The sequence below is a fragment of the Azolla caroliniana genome, unplaced genomic scaffold (assembly GCF_043228905.1).
Source record: "Azolla caroliniana isolate FFs.n. ecotype wild unplaced genomic scaffold, voAzoCaro1.0.p SCAF_498, whole genome shotgun sequence".
Taxonomy (NCBI): Eukaryota; Viridiplantae; Streptophyta; class Polypodiopsida; order Salviniales; family Salviniaceae; genus Azolla; species Azolla caroliniana.
This window is the reverse complement of record NW_028230933.1, coordinates 1-21,713: the sequence shown is the minus strand read 5'-3', so window position 1 is coordinate 21,713 and position 21,713 is coordinate 1. Positions and strand designations below refer to the sequence as shown.

At 35.7% G+C, this 21,713-nt stretch overlaps 1 long non-coding RNA gene across 1 annotated transcript; it reads right to left on the bottom strand.

Moving 5' to 3' along the window:
* Nucleotides 1-19,742: 19,742 nt before the first annotated feature.
* Nucleotides 19,743-21,133, bottom strand: LOC147848140 (uncharacterized). Its single transcript, XR_015532075.1, has 2 exons — nt 20,457-21,133; nt 19,743-20,326 (listed from the first exon to the last, which is right to left on the bottom strand). It is a non-coding gene; the product is annotated as an uncharacterized LOC147848140 (long non-coding RNA).
* Between the last annotated feature and the right edge of the window lie 580 nt (nt 21,134-21,713).

The window sequence follows — 21,713 nt, the reverse complement described above, 5'->3', positions numbered from 1 at the left end:
AGCTGGCTTTCGAAAACACCATAGCATCATTGATCACCTTGTCACCCTTCGAGTATTAATAGAGGAAATTCATCTTAGAGGTAAAGGTTTATATTGTTGCTTTCTAGACTTCAATAACGCTTTTGATATGGTACCTCGTGAGCATCTTTGGAGGCGAATGGAAGAACTTGAGGTGCCAAGTGAATATATGCTTGCAATTTCCCGAATTTATGAGACGGTTATATGTTGTGTGCGCATAACAGATAAACTTTTCGATTTTTTCAAAAGCACTATTGGTGTTAAGCAAGGATGCCCACTCTCACCAACACTATTTGGTCTATGCATTGATGAACTGGAAAAAATGGTTACCAAGTTTGCAAAGGAAGAATGTGTTGAAGAAGTTGCCATTGGGAATGTTGTGATTATGCTTTTGCTATATGCAGATGATGTAGTGCTTTTTGGAAAGCTTATGAAGGCATTGGAAAAAAATTGCATGCATACTAAATTAAGTGTCAATAGCTCTAAAACAAAGATTATGCTTGTGAAGAGCCAAAAACGAGATAAACCATGCATTATGTACAACAATGAGCCACTTGAATGTGTGGAAAGCTTCAAATATGTTGGCCTTGAAGTTCCTTCAAATCATAGATGGAATGAATGTGCTACACACCGCTTAGAGGCGGGTAAGCGAGCATACAATGCATTTGAGAACACATGCAATCTTGGAGATATTAAGTGTTGGGTCCTCAAGAAATATCTTTCCGACACTTTGGTGACACCTGTTCTTCTCTATGGGTTGGAAGTATGGGGTGGTAACATCCCTAAATCTATGTGGAAAGAGTTTGAAAATGTCCAAAAACATTTTCTTACAAAGTTTCTCGAAGTTAAGTAACAAACACCCTACAGCCTCCTCCTCCTTGAGACGGGATCGCTTCCCATTGAGATCATGGCCATGGAAAGGGTTGTTCAATACATGCCTAAGGTTAAAAAATGTCCCTCACATCAACTTCCTAGAATTGCATGGGAAGCAAGCAGAAAGATCCAAAAGATGCATAAAAGCAAAATTTTGTGTTCTGGTTGGATGCAAGATATAGAAAAATGGTTTGGTAGATGGGATGCGAGACACTTGCTTCATGATGCATCATTAGATTCCTCTGTAAATAAGGCCTTTTTGCAACGCCAATGTATCATGAGATGGGACAAATGTGGAGACTCACACTTCACACATTATACTACACATGTTGCACCTAACTAAAAAACCATTTTCTTGCGGAACGGGGAAATCGTACACATCGATAAATGTTAGAGCCCATTACCTTATCTGCCATTCGAACCATTGCTTCCATGCGACTTAGCTCACATGCATTGCGATGTGAGATAGGGCGTTGGGGCACAAGTGATGAGAGTGGTCGACTATGCACACTTTGCCTTAAACAAGTTCGCGAGTCTGAGTATCACACTTTGATACAATGCTCTGACTTGGATCATATTCGACCATGCTTTCCACATCTCTTCGACCGAGCCCAATCCTTGCATGAATTCCTCTCAAAACCACAATGTGCACTCTCGATTGCAACATTCATTGGTAAAGTTCTTGAACATCGAGAGTCACTACTCACTTTCACATGTATCACGTGAAATGTAATATTTTTGGTCTCACGTGAAGACGATAATACAATCTATCTATCTATTTATCTCTCTTTCTCAGATCTCCCTCTCTCTCAGATCTCTCTTTGCTTCTCCTGCATTCATAGGTGTTCAAGTTGTGGCGACGCTTCAGACCGTCTCCACCTCGAGGCAACCACGTTCTGTGTTTGCTTTGACCCTCTTGCAACCTCAAGGCGCTCTATTCTCACTCTGTCTCCTTTGCTCGCTATGTCCCCACCATGTCTGCTCATTGGTGCTTGTTGTGTCACATCATCCAGAGCGAACAAGAATTCTTTGCTTTGTTGTTGTTGTGACCTATCTGCAATGAGCATGCATTCTGTGCTCTTTGTTATTATTGTGACCGCTCTATGGTGTATCAGACATTCTTTGGTCACTCTTTCCCCTTTGCTCGTTGTGTTCATACCATCTCTTCTCAATGTCCTTGCGGTGACCCCTCTACAACAAACATGCAACGACCTCTTCAAACGACACAACATCTAGGTCTCCTCCTATTGTAGGTTTTGTTGCATGATCTACAACAATTTGTCGGCAAATAACTTGTGACTCTACCACATATTCATTGAGAAGTCTCTTCAACTATTCGAGAAGAGGTATATTCTTGTTGATTTTGTTTGTAAATGTTCTTTTTATGTCTGGTTTTTAAAATGTGCTCATTTGAGAGTCTTGTATAGAAATATGCTTGAGTCTTGTACATGTTCATTATGGTAAGGGTGTTATGATTATGTGATGTTATTTGTATATTATCTTCCTCAACATGTTCTTGTTGAGCATGTTTGTTGTTGTTCCTGCTCTTCATTTGTCTTGTTTTTCAAATGTGTTCATTTAAGAGCCTTGTCCAAAAATATGCTTGAGTCTTGTACATGTTCATATATGGTAAGGGGGCGTTATGATGATATGATGTTATTTATTTGTTATCTTCCTCAACATGTTCTTGTTGAGTATGTTTTTCATCTTGTTTTTGAAATGTGTTCATTTGAGAGTCTTGTAACATGTATATGGTTGAGTCTTATACATGTTCACATATGGAAAGGGCTGCTATGATGATATGGTCCTATGTATATGTTATGTTCCTCAACATGTTCTTGTTGAGTATGTTTGGTGATTTTCTTGCTCTTGTTCTTCTTGTTGTTCTTCTTGTTTTCTCCAGTGTTCATCCAAGAGCTGAGATATGAATCTTGCACTTGTTGAGGCTTGGAAAAGGGTGCCTCATTTAGTACTATTGTGATGGCATGTCCAAGAAGTGTGTTGTTCTTGATCTGACTACTATGGCATGTTCTTGTTGTTTTTGTTGATGTTGATGCAATTGTTGTTCTTTTTTTTCTCAGTGTTCATTTGTGAGTAGAGTTTTAGTAATTATGTGATGACAAGAATATGATTTTGTTATTTTTGGACCAGACTATTATGTCATGTTCTTGTTGTTGGTGGTGATGTTATTGTTTTTGTGTAGTGTTCATTTGAGGGTCGAGATATGCTTGAATTTTGTACATGTATATGTTAGAATCTGCTTTGCTTCTTCTTCTTCTTCTTGGAAAGGGGGATGCTTGACTTAGTACTGCTATGTTGAAAAGTTGTTTTCTTGTTGTTATTCTTCTTGTTCTTGTTGATTTAGTATTATTGTCCAGACATATTTATAGTGTGGTAATCTGTTGCGTGATCTAGGAATGGTATTCTGCTATGTATATTGATGTGTGAAGTACTAGTTTATAGCTATGTAAGGGAGTTAATACTATGTTGTGGAAGCTTTTTTAGAAGAAAAGTGATAACAAGAAAATTGAAAAAGAAGACACCCACAAAGAAAGCACTAGTCAAAGATGAAGTGATGACACCCACAAAGGAAAGAACGTGGACCCCCCATCAAACAAAGTAAATAGACACACACCAAAGAAAGGGTGAAGCGCATGTGTTTTTGCATATGACGTTCAAGTGACATTCAAGTTGACTATGAAGTCTTTACTCGTCTCCAGTCATCACATTATAGAGAATCCTCCAGTACAAACATTGTCTTGAAGTCTTAGGATGCATGTGAGGATATCTCTGCTTTTACCTTCTACAGTTTATATTTTTCTCCTTTAGCTATTATGTTGTAGTTTGTGTCTCCAAGTGCATGTTTGTATCTGTGGCCTTGGATTCAAGCTCGAGGCTATGGATGTTGTGATTACACTGTGTTTGCACACATATCATACGCTATGTGCTAAGTACCACTTTGAGAAAGTAATTACATGTATGGACTGTAAAATTACTATTGGAGCTGAATAGTACTTAGCTATGGGTTTCAAATTTCACTCCTCTGGTATGTGATACTGCTATTATGTTTTTCTGAACTTTCTGACTCCATTTTATAGTTGCTTAAGTATTGGTTTAGGTCACAATTCATACCAGAAAATAGAAAATTCATGGTTTAGTACTGGTTTCGCTCCATATACTATATGTTGCATCGATATTTATGTCCTTTAGTTCTTGTGCATTCATCGTAACTAATTTTACATGTTGGTGTATAGTTGTTGTAGTACTAAACATGCTTCTCTAACTAAATCCCATTCTATATTTTGGTGGGCTAGTACTAGCATAGTACACACTTCAGGACACCTTTAGGCGTACAATTGGAGTACTAAAATCCATCTTATATTTAGGTGGGCTAGTACTAACATAGTATGCACTTCATTCAATAATTAGTTGTACAGTTAGTTTATTACTAGAATCTAGTCTATATTTAGATGGGCTAGTACTAGCATATCACATACTGCAAAAGACCTTTAGGTGTACAGTTGGTGTAGTACTAGAATCCATCCTATATTTAAGTGACCTAGTACTAACATAGTACACACTTCATTCTAGAATTAGTTGTACAATTGATTTAGTACTAGAATCCATTCTATGTTTAGGTGGGCTAGTACTTGCATAGTATACACTTCATGAGACCTCTACGTGTAGAGTTGGTGTAGTACTAGAATCCATCCTATATATAAGTGAGCTAGTACTAACATAGTACACACTTCATTCTACAATTAGTTGTACAATTGGTTTAGTACTAGAATCCATTCTATATTTACGTGGGCAAGGACAAGCATAGTACAAATTTAGGAGACCTTTAGGTATACAGTTGGTGTAGTACTAGAATCCATCCTATATTTAGGTGAGCTAGTACTAACATAGTACACACTTCATTCTGCAATTAGTTGTACAGTTTGTTTAGTACTAGTATCCATTCTATATTTAGGTGGGCTAGTACTAGCATAGTACACACTTCAGGAGACCTTTAGGTGTATAGTTGGTGTAGTACTAGAATTCATCCTATATTTCGGTGAGCTAGTACTAACATAGTACACACTTCATTCTACAATTAGTTGTATTGTAGGTTTAGTACTAGAATCTATTATATACTTAGGTTGGCTAGTACTAGCATAGTCTACAGAACTAGAGGATCTATTATATACATAGGTGGGCAGGAGTGTGAACCTTTACCTTGTATGTTTATTGAGATTGGTATTGACATTGGTATTGTTGGGTGCATTCAAATTTAGTTGGACAAGAACTAAGAGATGAACAAATACAAGAAGATGATTCGGACACCATATGGTGAAGAGATGAAGACTCTATGATCGTGACTATGCCTTGAACAAAAGATGACTCTGACAACACCATAACCAGACATGAGGATTGTGAAGAAAACGCCACATTCAATTTAGAAGAGGAGAACGACTATAAAAAGAATGAGGTTTCTAGCATTGTCCACGAGGAGGAGCACATGGGTACTAAGAAAGATGTGGAAAACACCATCGATGATGAGTCAGATTAAAACACAACTACCAGCCACGAAGTAGGAAACTCAAGGGGGGTGCCACCGGTCCAAGGAGGGGAACCATTTGATGTTGTCCTATTGGCCTCCGATGATGAAGTGTCACTCAATAGTATGTAGAAGGAGATTATCAGTTCTCGATGCATTATAAGTACCAAAAAATACTAGTGCCAAAGATTTTATGGGTCATGGTCTGTACTTGTTATTGTCATATCGAAATGATATATCTTTTTTATACTTATTGTGTGCCGAATTGATATGATTGACATTGCTTTTGTTCACTCTCTAAGTATGAATATGATATCTTATGAGAAGATGAATGTTGAGTCCATTACACTCCAAAGATGTTTATGACATCATGTACCTCTTGAGGGACCTTGTAGACAGTTTACTTCCCTTACCCTTGTGCTTTTTTTGAGTCATAGTGAACTTTATTGCGATAATGGCCTCAACATAGATTATGGCAGTGGGTGCATCTTTTACTAAAGCATACATGTGGGAGGACCATTGCAACTTTGCATAATAATTGTTATAGTGAACAAAAGAGGATATATACATGAGTAGAAATAGTTAACACTATAAGAACACCAAACACTTTATAAAAACCAAAGAGGATATCAACATTAGTAGAAACAGCTAACACTATAAGAGCACCAAATAATTTATGAAAATCAAAGAGGATATATATTGTACTAGAAACAGTTAACATTATAAGAGCACTTTATGAAAACCAAAGAGGATATTACATTACTAGAAACATTTACCACTATAAGAGCATCAAACAGTTAACGAACACCAAAGAGGATATATACATTACTAGAAACAATTAACACTACAAGAGCACCAAATACTTTATGAAAACCAAAGAGGATAATACATTACTAGAAATAGTTAACACTATAAGAGCACCAAACACTTTATGCAAACCAAAGAGGATAATATATTACTAAAAAAATTTAATGTTATATAAGCACCAATCACTTTAAGCAAACCAAAGAGGATATATACATTACTAGAAACAATTAACACTATAAGAGCGCCAAAAACTTTAGGAAAACCAAAGAGGATATATATTGATGAATTTGTCATCCCTAATTAGGATAACTTGTGAAGTTACATATGAAGATCTGACATTGAAGATCAATTGCCATTCTACAAGGTTTCTACAATGTACTAACAGTTAAAATTCTAAGCATTAAAGAGGGAGACCTCCCCCAATATGTGTTCATGTACATCTTGAGGGACCTTGTAGATAGTTTTGTATCCCTTAATTTTGTGCTTTGCCTGAGTCATAGTGAACTTGATTGCGATAACGGCATCATCATAGGTTATGGTAGTGGGTGCATCTTACAATAATGCATACGAGTTCTTGCATTGTGACAACTTTGCATAATAGTTGCCACAAATGATAGACGTTGTCGTAGTGTATTTCGTACACTACGTGAAAAAGTAAAAAATAATATAACCGATTTAATTACATATAAATAAATAAAATAATATATCAAGATATTTATCACGTGCATAGGGCAGGATTTGAACCCTATACCTCCACGTAGCCAAACCTCAACTTTACCATTATGCTACCTTATCTTTAGTGTTCTATAAATAGATTTAATAACTATAAGTGCTTTATTTGCGCCTACCTTTATTAAAAGGTAAATCATGTATTTTTAGAGTGCGTGAATATTTTATAGAAAAACGCAAGCGACTAAAAAGTGACTCATGCACATCTAGCGTGCATGAGCACTATATTTAGCAAATAAAAGCAAGGATTAGAAAAGCATCACATGCACATTTAGTGTGCATGAACATATTAGAAAAAAAAGCATGTAGCTATGCTTAGTCTCTCCCATCACTACATAAGGATGGGGAGCACAATGTAATAGGTGTGTGAAAAATATTTGGGAAATTGGATATATTTCCTAAAACACCAACAATCAATAAAATATACTCGTGGGATTCACGAAGTTTAAGATAATCTATCTCTTTCAATCTAAATTCATATTCTTACATAAATATTGATTAATGTAATACTTGTGGGATTCACAAGGTTTGATCTCTTTTCTCAATCTACTCTAATCTATTCTAAATTATTTCAATTTATTACTACGATTTAGATAAACTAAAACAATTATACTTGTGGGATTCACAAGTTTCTATATCTCTTTCTTATAATCTATTCATATTCATAACTAGATTAGCCTCAAATTCTTCCTCCTCCTAGTCCAAAACCTCGGTGGTTCCCACCCGACTCACACAAACGATCCGGAGCCGAAAGGCACGACACAGTTGGTGAACCCGACGTGAAGGCGGGTGGCAAGGAGATGGAGAATCAACAAGAGGCGATGAACATGATGATGATGATGTTCGAGAGAATGCTACAAGAACAACGCGAGATGTCGGAGATCACGACAGTAGTACAACGGCTCGTGCAACAGAACGGGCAATTCGATGGAAAGGACGTGTCACGCTATCTACGTGACTACAAAATGGAGATGTTGCGATATGGTATCTCAGAAAGATTGCAAGTGTTATCTTTCAACCGGGTGGCTACGGATGAGCTTCAAGAGAGAATCCACGAGATACGACAACAAAGCCCGATGTGGGAGTCCTTTGAAGAAGCTATACGAGACACATATGACTATCTAAGACCGAAGCGGACGAGGACATGGTCCACGAACGGCGGTCAACAGTGGGTGAAAAGCGGCCACCGACTACCACCGAAGGAGAGCTTGATGCGGAAGGGTTCGGAGATGCATGAAAAGTCGCAAGTCGACATTGAAGGGGAGCTTAAAACCGAACCAAAGTCGAGGCCAACAAAGGACGAGGAGGAGGAAGATCGAGGACGAAAGGGTATCCCCACACCGGTTCCAGAGACTTCGGCGGTTGTGCCCGTGCACCAACGTGAGACCGGAGAGACGGAATGTGTCGGTGGAAAAGTGGAGGACCGGAAGGGCAACGAGGAAGACAAAGTAAATGAGCACGAACGAAGGGATTCCTTCACCATTGTTTCGGAGACTTCGGTACTAGAGCCCGGGTGTCGACATAACACCGAAGATAAGGAAAGTGGCGGCAACGAAACGAAGGTCGAAGCCGATGCATACGAAGGAGAGATAGCCAAGGAGAACATGGCTATGGGTGAAACAACGGAAGATGATAATACCGTACTTCGGCGGTTGTGTCCGAGAACCAACGTGAGACCGGAGAGACGGGAGGTGGCAAGAAGGAAGGTAAAGTCGGAAGCCGGTTCGGATGGAAGATGATCTGTCTGAAATTCCGATGTAAACAAAAGCATGACAACGCGAAGGTCGGGTCTACGATGGGAGAAGCATGTAATATGGAGCACGCACTACGACACAAAAAGAAGCACGTGCTACGGCGTAAAGAGAAGCACATGCTACGGCGCAAAAAGAAGCACGCGCTACGGTGCAAAAATAAGTATGCACTACGGGGTAATACGGCGCATGCACTACGATGGAATACGAAGCATGCGCTACGGCCTAATACGACGCATGCGCAACATCGAGAAATAAAGCATGCATTAAAGCCGCACAAGGACCTAACAGCGAGCACGTATTCGGAGGTCGACATCGACGCGTGGGTAGAACCTACGGAAGACAAGCGCGGAGTGGAGAGAGACAACACACCGAGATGCTCAAGAGTACCACAAGGGACCATGACAACCACTCATGGCAATGCAAAGAATGAACAAAGAATATGGTGGATCGGATGGCGACAATGGTTCGGGTGGAAAGAATGGGTCTACTCAAAATGGAGAGACAAAGTTGACATAGCGGGACAAACGGAGGATGAAGGGGAGACAACGAGCATCGGCAACTTCGGCACATACCGGAGGATGTGCGGGTTCGGAGGGGGCGAGTGTCGTAGTGTATTTCGTACACTACGTGAAAAAGTAAAAAATAATATAACCGATTTAATTACATATAAATAAATAAAATAATATATCAAGATATTTATCACGTGCATAGGGCAGGATTTGAACCCTATACCTCCACGTAGCCAAACCTCAACTTTACCATTATGCTACCTTATCTTTAGTGTTCTATAAATAGATTTAATAACTATAAGTGCTTTATTTGCGCCTACCTTTATTAAAAGGTAAATCATGTATTTTTAGAGTGCGTGAATATTTTATAGAAAAACGCAAGCGACTAAAAAGTGACTCATGCACATCTAGCGTGCATGAGCACTATATTTAGCAAATAAAAGCAAGGATTAGAAAAGCATCACATGCACATTTAGTGTGCATGAACATATTAGAAAAAAAAGCATGTAGCTATGCTTAGTCTCTCCCATCACTACATAAGGATGGGGAGCACAATGTAATAGGTGTGTGAAAAATATTTGGGAAATTGGATATATTTCCTAAAACACCAACAATCAATAAAATATACTCGTGGGATTCACGAAGTTTAAGATAATCTATCTCTTTCAATCTAAATTCATATTCTTACATAAATATTGATTAATGTAATACTTGTGGGATTCACAAGGTTTGATCTCTTTTCTCAATCTACTCTAATCTATTCTAAATTATTTCAATTTATTACTACGATTTAGATAAACTAAAACAATTATACTTGTGGGATTCACAAGTTTCTATATCTCTTTCTTATAATCTATTCATATTCATAACTAGATTAGCCTCAAATTCTTCCTCCTCCTAGTCCAAAACCTCGGTGGTTCCCACCCGACTCACGCAAACGATCCGGAGCCGAAAGGCACGACAACGTGCCAACGTTGGACATGTTGCCCCAACCATCCCTCGTCATTTCTTTCAATATTGTGCTCCCTTGCTTGCACACCACAATGTCATAGTCTTCATTCAAAATCTTCACTTTGAGGAGATTTCAGCACTGCAAAATGATCTCCAATAAACGTGTAGATTGGTTGTAGTATATAATATTGTATGAGTGTTTGTTTTTTTGAATATCATCTTGTCGTTGAATCTCAAGCTTCTGCAACTTCCATGGCTCCATGACTAATAGATTGATGCATTCATCCCAAGATTCACCTATAATACACATGGAACAAAAGCATGATAAACTATGAAATAGCAATTGTGTTGTGTCCTTGCGACAAAACCCTAAAGAACAATGGATCTTACATGTCCTTTTCATGGTTTTACAACCATATGATTTACTTCTATCCAACTCATTAGCACGAATCTCAATAAACAATCTATTCTTACCATCATTTCACATCTTCCATGTCAGCCACTCCACAACATCATGTGCATTTTGTAACTTAACACCTTTATTATCCACCTTCTTGCTTATAAGAGCATGCTTGATCACAACCTCCACCCCATCATGCTCTCCCTTTCCATGTCCAGACCTGAAGTAGTTCCATTGCATCCTAATGTTGGTCAATGAGAAGTACCTGGGCGTTTTGCATCACAGATAGCCAACAAACATTAGTAACAATACTAAGTTAGTACATCATAGGTAGCCAAACAATACTTAACATGGGTTAAAACTTAATTAATATTTATTCACGTGGGAGGACATTACTAAGTTGTAAATTAAGAATACTTAACATGTCTTAAAATAGAATTAGTGTTGATTGTGGGAGGATAGTACTAAGTTGTAAATTAAGAATACTTTACATGGCTTAAACCATAATCAGTACTAGTGCATGTGGGAGGACATTAGTAAGTTGTAAATTAAGAATATTGTACATGGCTTAAAACATAATTAGTATTGATTCATGTGAGAGGAAAGTACTAAGTTGTAAATTAAGAATACTTAACATGGCTTCAAATAGAATTAGTACTGATAAACGTGGGAGGATAGTATTATGTTCTAAATTAAGAATATTTTACATGGCTTAAAACATAATTAGTACTTGTGCACGTGGGAGGACAATATGAAGTTGTAAATTAAGAATACTTTACATGGCTTAAAACATAATTAGTATTGATTCATGTGAGAAGAAAGTACTAAGTTGTAAATTAAGAATACTTAACATGGCTTAAAATAGAATTAGTACTGATAGATGTGGGAGGACAGTACTATGTTGTAAATTAAGAATATTTTATATGGCTTAAGACATAATCAACACTTATGCATGTGGGAGGACAATACTAAGTTGTAAATTAAGAATACTTTATATGGCTTAAAACATAATTAGTATTGATTCATGTGAGAGGACAGTACTAGGTTGTAAATTATGAATACTTTACATGGCTTAAAATAGAATTAGTACTGATAGACATTGGAGGATAGTACTATGTTGTAAATTAAGAATATTTTACATGACTTAAAACATAATCAGTACTTGTGCACGTGGGAGGACAATACTAAGTTGTAAATTAAGGATAGTACTATGTTGTAAATTAGTATTGATGCACATGGGAGGACAATACTAAGTCATTACCTGTAGATACTAAACATATGTGAATAGACAATTAGTAGTGATTCACATGGGAGGACACTAGTAAGTTTTTATTTATATCTATACTAAACACGTGAATAGACAATTAATACTGATTCACATGGGAGGATAGTACTAAGTTGTTATTTAAAAATACTAAACATAAGTGAGTAGAAAAAATTAGTACTGACACACATGGGAGGATAGTACTAAGTTTTTATTTAAAAATACTACATTTGCATAAATATGAAATTAGTACTGATGCACATGGGAGGATAGTACTAAGTTTTTAAAAATATTAAACTTAGGTAAATACACAATTAGTACTGATGTGCATGGGAGGATAGTACTAAGTTATTATTTTTAGATACTAAACATACGTGAGTAAAAAATTAGTACTGACACACATGGGAGGACAATATTAAGTTTTTATTTAAAAATATTAAACTTAGGTAGATACACAATTAGTACCGATGCACGTGGGAGGACAGTACTAAGTTATTATTTATAGATACTAAACATAAGTGAGTAGAAAATTAGTACTGACATGTATATGGGAGGACAATACTAAGTTGTCATTTAAAAATACTAAACATGGGTAAACACATAATTAGTACTGATGCACATTTGATAGCAATACTAAGTTATTATTCAAAATACTAAGTATAGGTGAATAGACAATTAGTGATGGTGCATATAGAACAACAATACTAAGTTGTTATATAAAAATATTAAATATAGGTAAATATACAATTAGTATTGATGCACATGGGAGGACAATACTACATTGTTATTTAAAAGTACTAAATATCAGTAAATACATAATTAGCATTGATGCACAGTGGAGGACAATACTAAGTTATTATTTAAAAATACTAAACATGGGTAAAAACATTATTAGTACTAATGCACATTGGAAGAAAAGTAAAAAGTTTTTATTGAACAACATTAAATGTAGGAGACTAAACAAATATTAGTAATGTAGACAAGTTTGAATACAATTAGTTCTAAGTTTTCATTAAAGATTAGAAAGCATAGGAAACTAAAGTAATAGTTGAAGGCTTATGAAGAATTAGTTGAATAGACTTAGAACTATCATGTACTTAACGTACAATAATCAATTTACCTTGAAATAAAACAGAAGTATCATGCCACCTTAAATTGTGAGGCTACACCATCGAACCATACTTAATGTTGATTAAAATTAAGACCAAGAAATAGTAAATCCGCATGGTCAAGCTCAAACCAATGTTAAACAAAAATCGGATAATGCTTTTTGTCATTTGAAATGTAGATTATTAATTTGTTATGTAACATTCCTTGAACTGTGAATTTTGCCCATAACCCGTAAATTTACGTGGAATGAACTACTAGAATTACTTTTGAAACTCTGTGACAAGCATAATAACATATTAATATTTTTCCTAACTTGTCTATTCCCTATATTTTCTACTTAATACCCTAAATTTGTTTCCATTTCACATTATGATAGATACCATATCACATACTATATATTGTCTATTGGTAAACAAGACATGTCAATCCAATTGACGATTACCATTTTCAATTATACGTATTACTTAAAAAGAATACCAAGGAAAGTAATTAAAGCAATCAAGGTTACAATTAGTTGTATACTAATATTACCAAATGGGACCTGCAAGCATAATAAATCAACAAGAGTTGTATTAGTAATTTCATAACCAATGATAACATGATTTCAAATATGAAAAAAACAAGAAATGGAGGAAGAAAGATAAACATGCAACATAAAAAATTTGAATATGACAAGGAATCACATAAAAAACTCATATACAAGAAAACCATGGTTTTATATATTAAAATGATGAAATATATGAAGAATGGTGAACATGCAAAAAATCTACATGACAAAGATGAACATGAGAATAAGAGAAAAATGATGAGCATGAAAATAATATACATGAGAAAGATGAACACACAAAAAAAAAAGCGTCAACCGTTGTTATGGAATCCTTTATTTAGTGATGAAGCGACATGTGTTTTCGGTTTACGAACTAGGTTATTATGGGTTGCAATGGATAATAGACCAACTCGTACGGTTGCGGTGTCGGGGTAGTTGTGGTTCGTGCGGCGAAGTCGCAAGGACTAAGGTTAAGGGGAGTTGAAGGAACTTAAATTTTAATAAGGCTTGTATTGTGATGTTAGAAAGGTTAAGAATGGCAAGAAGAAGAGTTACAAGTAATGTGTGAGAGAGAGAGACAGAGATGAGAATAGATAGAAGATAGAGACAAAGAATGATTTAAGAAGGAAGATTAAGACAAAGCATGATTCAAGAAGCAAGAGTATATGATATAAACATGATGTATATTAAAAAGACAATATTTTACCAACTTTACAATCCTTGATCGCAAACTGAACACATTCTCTACCGACCCTTGATTTGAACCCACGACCTCAACTTTGAAACGCAAGGTTCTTCACCTAATGAGCTGGTCTTCTCTACTTGATTGTATTATTTTCTCCCTCTCTCTTGATCCCCTCTTGTTTCCTTGCCCCTCTTTATATAAGTGTTGCCATGCATATGGTAATGTATGGGAGCATGGCATGCATGTAATGCATGAGTTACACGTAATGCATGATCGCCATTTGGCGCACATGCATTGCATGTGATGCATGATGGCTATGTATGAAAATAGATATGTGATAAGTATAATGATGAAAATGCATTCTAAAATAACTAACCTAGCTTAGTGGTGTATGCTTTGTGTTTGGTATACAAGGTTGAGAGTTCAAGTCTCTCTATTTTACTCAATACAATATATAGCTTCATTCTTATATAATGAAGCACATTTTTTTACAAACTTTTACAAATAAATAGCCTAGCCTAGTGGTATGTACATTGTACTTCGTATATAAGGATGTGGGTTCAAGTCTCTCAAATATTATTAAATACAATATTTAAGCTCATTTTTATATCGTGAAGCACATTCTTCACGACAACGGATTGGGTAAATTTTCTGCAGACTTCATTGCAAGACCAAAAGACTAGGGTATCTAATTTTAGAGGGGCAAACACTATGCTCTCTCAAGTGTAAACGATGTATCAGGTAACACTGCCAACTTTGCAATTTGGTCATTTTCAGAATTGGTATGGTATGTTTTCGACATTGAATATACTTATAGGAGCTCGTTTATATCATCAAAATAGTAGCCTCTACTTTTGTGCAGTTCTAGATAACGGTAGGTTGTTTTTAGTGGAGGAGGAGTCTTCAATTATGTCTTCTGCCAAGCAGTTGTCAGTGAGAGTAATTGCTAGATTAGATAAAAAGATATTTATAGATCCTAATCCATTAATTGTTAAGTACTCATCTCATATGTGGGTTTTACACTCTAGGCCAATTGCTAATCTGTAGTGGGATCCATCGGATTATGGTTGGATGTTGCCTAGGTCTGACACTCCGCAAACGAAAGTTCTTCCATTTTTCACATATTCTGTGGCATTGGGTAGAAATTTTTTGTTAAATGAGATAGAGTCGATACCCAAGGGGAAAATATATTGGGAGGAAGGTAATGTGTCATCTTCGTATATGTTGAAGTTCTGGAAACAGTTTTGGTCACTTAAATGTATGAACAAGATATTGCATTTTCGATGGTTAATAATTCATTATGCATTGCCAGTAGGAGCTTTATTGAGGGGAACAATACTTGATCGATCATGTGGTAGGTGTGGTTTTGCATCTGAGACATTGCATCATGATTTTTGGGAATGTGTTACGGTCAAATGTTTTTGGTCTCGTATTCTTAGGCTTTTAGGTCATAAGTATAGGGCAGTTATATTTACGTGGGGTGCGATCTTTTGGGGTACGTTGGCTCAACAAACAGTTTTTTATCATCATCATAATTCATCATTGACTTTACATGTGAAAAGTTTTCAGGTGTACGATACATCAAGCTCCTTGTAGGGAGTCAAGTTTTTTTCTAGGTGTTATGTTTGGAACATTATCTCCTCTTTGGCCTTATGGATTATTTGGAAAGCGAGGTGTTCTAAAATATATAATGATGAACAAACTAATGTTGTGGATCAAGTTAAGTCTTTCTGGGAATTATTGGTAAATATGGTTAAAGGTGAATATGATAGTTATAGGGGTTTTGGAGATGTAGCTAATTGGAAAATAAGGAGAATTAGAAGAGTTTGGTCATCTATTCCTATTTTCTTGGATGCAACACGAGATGATGTTAAGTGGAATTAGAAGAGTTCCACCTCGTTGGTTGTTTTCGCCACCGGCACCATTTATACTGAATACTCCACAGTAATTTGTCATTAGGACAGTAGTTTCATTAAGTTTTCTTTTTTGTAGATATATGACTTTAGTGGTACACAATGAGATGGTGATATGGTCATGGAAGTATTTCTATTTGGTAAGGATGAGTGATGGTGTTGTCGAGGGTTGAAGCAGATTTTTATGAGGGGATGAGGACAACACAATCACTCTATTTTTGTTTGTACAAGATTTTGGTGGTGAACGAACAGATGGTTGATGTGGAAAATGAAGCACATTCTTCTATTTCTGTATAGGATGATGGACGATGGTGTAGGGGGATGAATCATAATTTCATGAGGGGATTAGGAGAGTAATCTCATTCTGTTTTTCGTACGGGTTCTCAATGGTATAAATCGAAATGGTTGACGGGGTCATTGAAGCAAATTGTCTGTTTTCTAAGGATGAGGGAATCATGGTGGTGTTGGGGCTTGGAGCAATGTTTTTATGAGGGGATGACGTGGCACATTCACTCTATTTTTGTTTGTACAAGACTGTAGTGCCAAATGAACATACGGTTAATGTGGAAAACGAAGAAACTTGTAGGGGATGAGGATAGCACATTTTGGTATAGGAAGAGTGACGATGGTGTAGTGGGGATGAAGCATAATTTCATGAGGGGATTAGGACGGTAAGCTCATTTCTTTTTTTGGTATAGGTTCTCAATGGTATAAATCGAGATGGTTGATGTGGTCATTGAAGCAAATTGTCTGTTTTTTAGGATGAGTGAATCATGATGGTGTTGGGGGATGAAACAATGTTTTTGTGAGGGGATTAAGATAGCACATTCATTCAATTTTTTGTTTGTACAGGACCTCAGTGACAAACGAACAAATGGTTGATGTGGAAAACGAAGAAAATTGTCAAGGATGAGTGACGATGGTGTCTGGGGAAGAAGTTGAATTTCATGAGGGGATTAAAGAGAGTAGTGTCATTATGCTTTTGTTTGGTAGATACAGGATTTGCTATGCTATGGCGAGATGGATGGGGAAAAGGAAGCATGTTTTCTTTGTTTGATAAGGATGAGTGATGACGTCGTTGGGGGCTAGAGCAGACTTTTATGAGGTGACGATGAAAGTAGAGAGCATTTTCTTTTGCAGGTGTTTGTTGTATTCTATGAAGTATATTTCAAATTATTATATCCAAAAGTCTGTGATTCAAAATTTCAATGGAATGCAAGTACACACATGTTGAAGGAAAACGTTGTAAGGTAGCAGGGAAAGTTTGGTTTGTACATATGCAACACCTACCGATTATGTTATTTCTATTCTTCCGAAAGCTTGTGCTAAACTGAATGTTGTGGAAAATGACCAACAAATACATGCACAAGCAATGGTTTTTATTTAATGGACATGGATTCAAAAGGTGGTAGGATAGATCAAGTGAAAGTTGGAAAGATAGTCTCCTGCAATGTTCTCATTACAGGATATGGTTTCAATTCAAATCCAAGTTCAAGTTTATGTCACATTTGTATAGAAAAGGGTAGAGAAATGCATATAAAGTTTGAGGAGATGGGCAGGTTGAAGGGAAACCAGGTTGTTGGAAATGCATTGTTTCATCTATAGGCTAAGTGTGGAGTCTTAGAGAAAGTACATGAAATGTTTGATATGCGTCCAATTCGAAAGTTAGTCTCCTGCAATGTTCTCATTACAGGATATGTAGAAGATGGGCAAGCTGAAGAGAAACCAGGTTGTTGGCAATGCATTGCTTCAGCCATATGCTAAGGGTGGACTCTTAAAGAAAGTACATGAACTATTGGATATGCTTTCATTTCGAAAGAAAGTCTCTTGAAACGTTCTCATTACAGTTCAGTGTTTAAGCCAATGATCATAGGTGATGGAAAGAACATTCTTGTAGGTGTTCACCGGTCTTTGTAGTTTTATACTCTGAGTCTCTGTAGTTTTTATTGGTCTACCACGGCTACAGCCTTTATAAGGTTGCCAGTCTAATCATTTTGTCATGGATGTAGAATTTCTACTAATGAAGAATATGTTTTTTTGAAAAAAAAAAAAAGGATGAACACAAAAATACGAGAAGAAAGATGAGCAAGAAAAGAATCCACAAGAGAAAGATGAAAAGAAGAATATGAAAAATAAGAGGAAAATGCGAAAGAAGCTCCTCTATGTATGAACCGCTTATGATTCATAGACGAACCTTAAAATCGAAGATTGGAATACTTATATTGGACATGAGAATAAGAGAAGAAAGATGAACATGAAAAAAACCTACAAGAGAAAGAAGAACGTGATAATAAGAAAAGAAAGATGAACATGAAAAATATCTACATGAGAATAGAGAAGAAAGATGAACATAAAAAAGATTTACATAAGGAATAGAGAAGAAAGATGAACATAAAAAAAACTACATGAAAAAAAGATGAACATGAGATGATTAGAATAAAGATAAACATAAGGAAAAATCTCCTCTATCTATGAACCACTCACTTACTATTCATGGAAGAAACTTCAAATTGAAGATAGGAAGACTCATGTTGGACATGAGAATATGAGAAGAAAGAAGAACATGAAAGAAATCTACATGAGAATATGAGAAGAAATATGAACATGAGGAAGAAGTTTCCCAATCAATGAACCACACATGGTTCATGAAAGAATCTTCAAATCAGAGATAGGAGGACTCATGTTAGCCAAAGCTTCAAATGTGAGTGCAGAATATTCGTGTTGGAAGAAGCTTCAAATGTAAGTGTAGAAGGTTCGTGTTAGAAGAAGCTTCAAATCTGAGTGCAAAAGATTTGTGTCGGAAGAAGCTTCAAATCTGAGTGCAAAAGATTGGTGTTGGAAGAAGCTTCAAATCTAAGTTAGAATAATGATTCATGGAAGAAGCTTCAGTCATGCTATTATGAGAACGATTGAAAGATGACTCATGAAATCTTAGTTAAGACAATGATTCATGCTAAGGTTCAAATCAAAGATAGGAGAACACTCTTCCTAAGATTTTCTTCCAAAAATTATCGGCCTCCCCTTTAATTGCATGTTACCACTCGAAGATATTTGCACTTGCACGAAGGAACTCTAGTTTGCATCTCCAGCTTAGTTGTGTAGGTGAGGATTGAACCCTATGCGAGTGTATGCGCGACACTTAAGTATTATATCATCATGTAACTACATGATTAAAAGTGTAGGCTTGGTAATATTGGACATATTTGCACATAGTAGAACATTGATTATTGATATGTGGTGCATATGAATGACACAACTTGTTATATGTAAAGTGAACAAAAGCAAGTCACATATTTGTAGATGTTAGAACATTGATTATTGATATGTGGTGTAGGATAATAGCTAGGTAACCCTTAATTGTGTTAAATGTGTTACCCCTTAATAAACATACGCTCATGAGCAGGGAGCTCTCATATGAGGGGCGAGAGATTTCACATGCCCACAATGAGATAAAAGGGAAATTTATTGGGTTTACATAATGATTGGCAACATAAAAATATTTTTGGCAGACTATCAATAATGTATTTCTTATGCTCATAGAAAGAGTGGGAATCAGCTCTCTTTGTTGTGAAGGTCGAGAGGCCAATGACATGCCCATAAAGGAAAGACGAGATTCATCATCCAAATTTGTTGTAATTGGTATTATCACCATGAAAGTAATTTTATTATGAAAGATGTGGGATTTATAAAAGGGAAGACATTCGTACAAACTACATGGTAGCCCAAAATATTGACTTTGAGAACATTTCTGTCAAACTTGTCTTGTTGCTCATGGAACTCACAAGATCCTATCAACCCTATTATCTTTATCATAAGTCCATTGATAAATTTTCCTTATTTGATTATAGGGCGGCTTCAATCTCAAATATGATTTTGTTGGCCAAGTTGATAATAGTGTCCATAGTTCTAAATTTGGACTTAAATACACTTAATGTGCTCCACAAGCACATCAAGTGATCATCAAAGAGGATTAATTAGAACCAATGAGGATAGAGTCGAGTGTTTGTTGTTTAGGGTGGGGTGTCGAAAACTCTTGATGATGAGGTAGACCTAGCTCCTTCAAGAACTTATTGTTGTAAAGAGTTTCCAAGAACACCAAGAAATTAGAAACTCATGGAATCTCTTTTTTTGTACAATGTTAAAATTATGAATTAGCAAGAATCGGCGCATACATAATCAGGATGGTCAACATTACTAAAGTTTTGATTATCAACAAGCCCACGAATCTGCATCAAAGTGTTTTCATATAATCATGAATTGATTAGTTAAATTAACATGACTATTAGTATGGGTGTGTGTGTGTGTGTATTAATATATATACTCACACAATTGTATTAATTTGACTTTGATTATTACCTTCTTGGTCATCTTAGGATGTTGTTGAGGGGCATCATTAATTTGATCAAGTAAAGAGGACGGATTGGTTACTAGACCAGAGATATTTTGGCGCTTCATGCATGATCCACCTTGACTAATCATTATCAAAGAAAATAAGAGAAAAAATGAGAGAATCGTATTCCTCAAAATATTTATTCTACTCTTCATCTTATCTTTACATTATAATTTGATTAATCATATGAACACATGTAAGCAAGTTTAAGAGTTTATTCAAAAGAAAAATTGAGGGTATAAAATGATAAGAAAAATATTAGAGCACCCTCTCCTCTTTATAAAGTCATTATGTTGATGTTGTAGTTGAGGATTGTCCAATAATTTTATACTTTTACACCTTTCGAAAAAGATGGGTTCATAGTTCAATCCATGTTCCTGAATTAGTTTGGTTTCACATTGAGAAATAGTTCAAAATGCTTCCATAATGACTCATAGCACCCTTTTCTCTTTAAATTATACATAGCTTAGATATGAATGATTGAAGATAACATCTCATATGAGTTCAAATGACATTAGACTCTAGAATATCCACATTTGAGAAAGAATTATTAAAATATTGAATAGAGAATGGGGAGCATGGTTTTATTCATGAATGTTCCATTTATAGATTATTTTTTAAATATGCTTTGAATGCACATGATGTGTATGGCTTTAAGAGTGCCACACTTAAGCATTATGCATGCTACATTATAAATTGTGGAGACAAAGTAAAGACTGGTAAAGATTGTCAATTTTATTATAAAATATACGAAAGTCATTAATATTTTAGCTCCTCAAAGTTATTTTAGGACCGAGAATCTAGTATAGTAAAATGCCATATTTATATGTTAACATGGTTGTAACATACGTAGCATACCGTACGCGTACAATACGTATGCTATGTATTTTATAAGTATTCTAAAAAAATTTATAAGTTCTTAGAATACGTATTTAATGGTAAAATACGTTGAGTACGTTTTGAATACATTGAATACGTTGTTGAATACATCGAATACTTGAACACCATTGATGTTGAATGCAAAGATACTTGGAATTTGAATACTATATAGTAAATACCAATTATCTTTATTGCCCATGGATAAATGGTGTTTCAATATTTACATAATTATTTTCTTTTTCTCTATTAAAAAAACCCTAGAAAATTAAATTTTAAATTATTTACAAATTTAGGCTTAGAAAAAATGACAGTTCCAAAAGGTTGAATACGTTTAGAATACATGT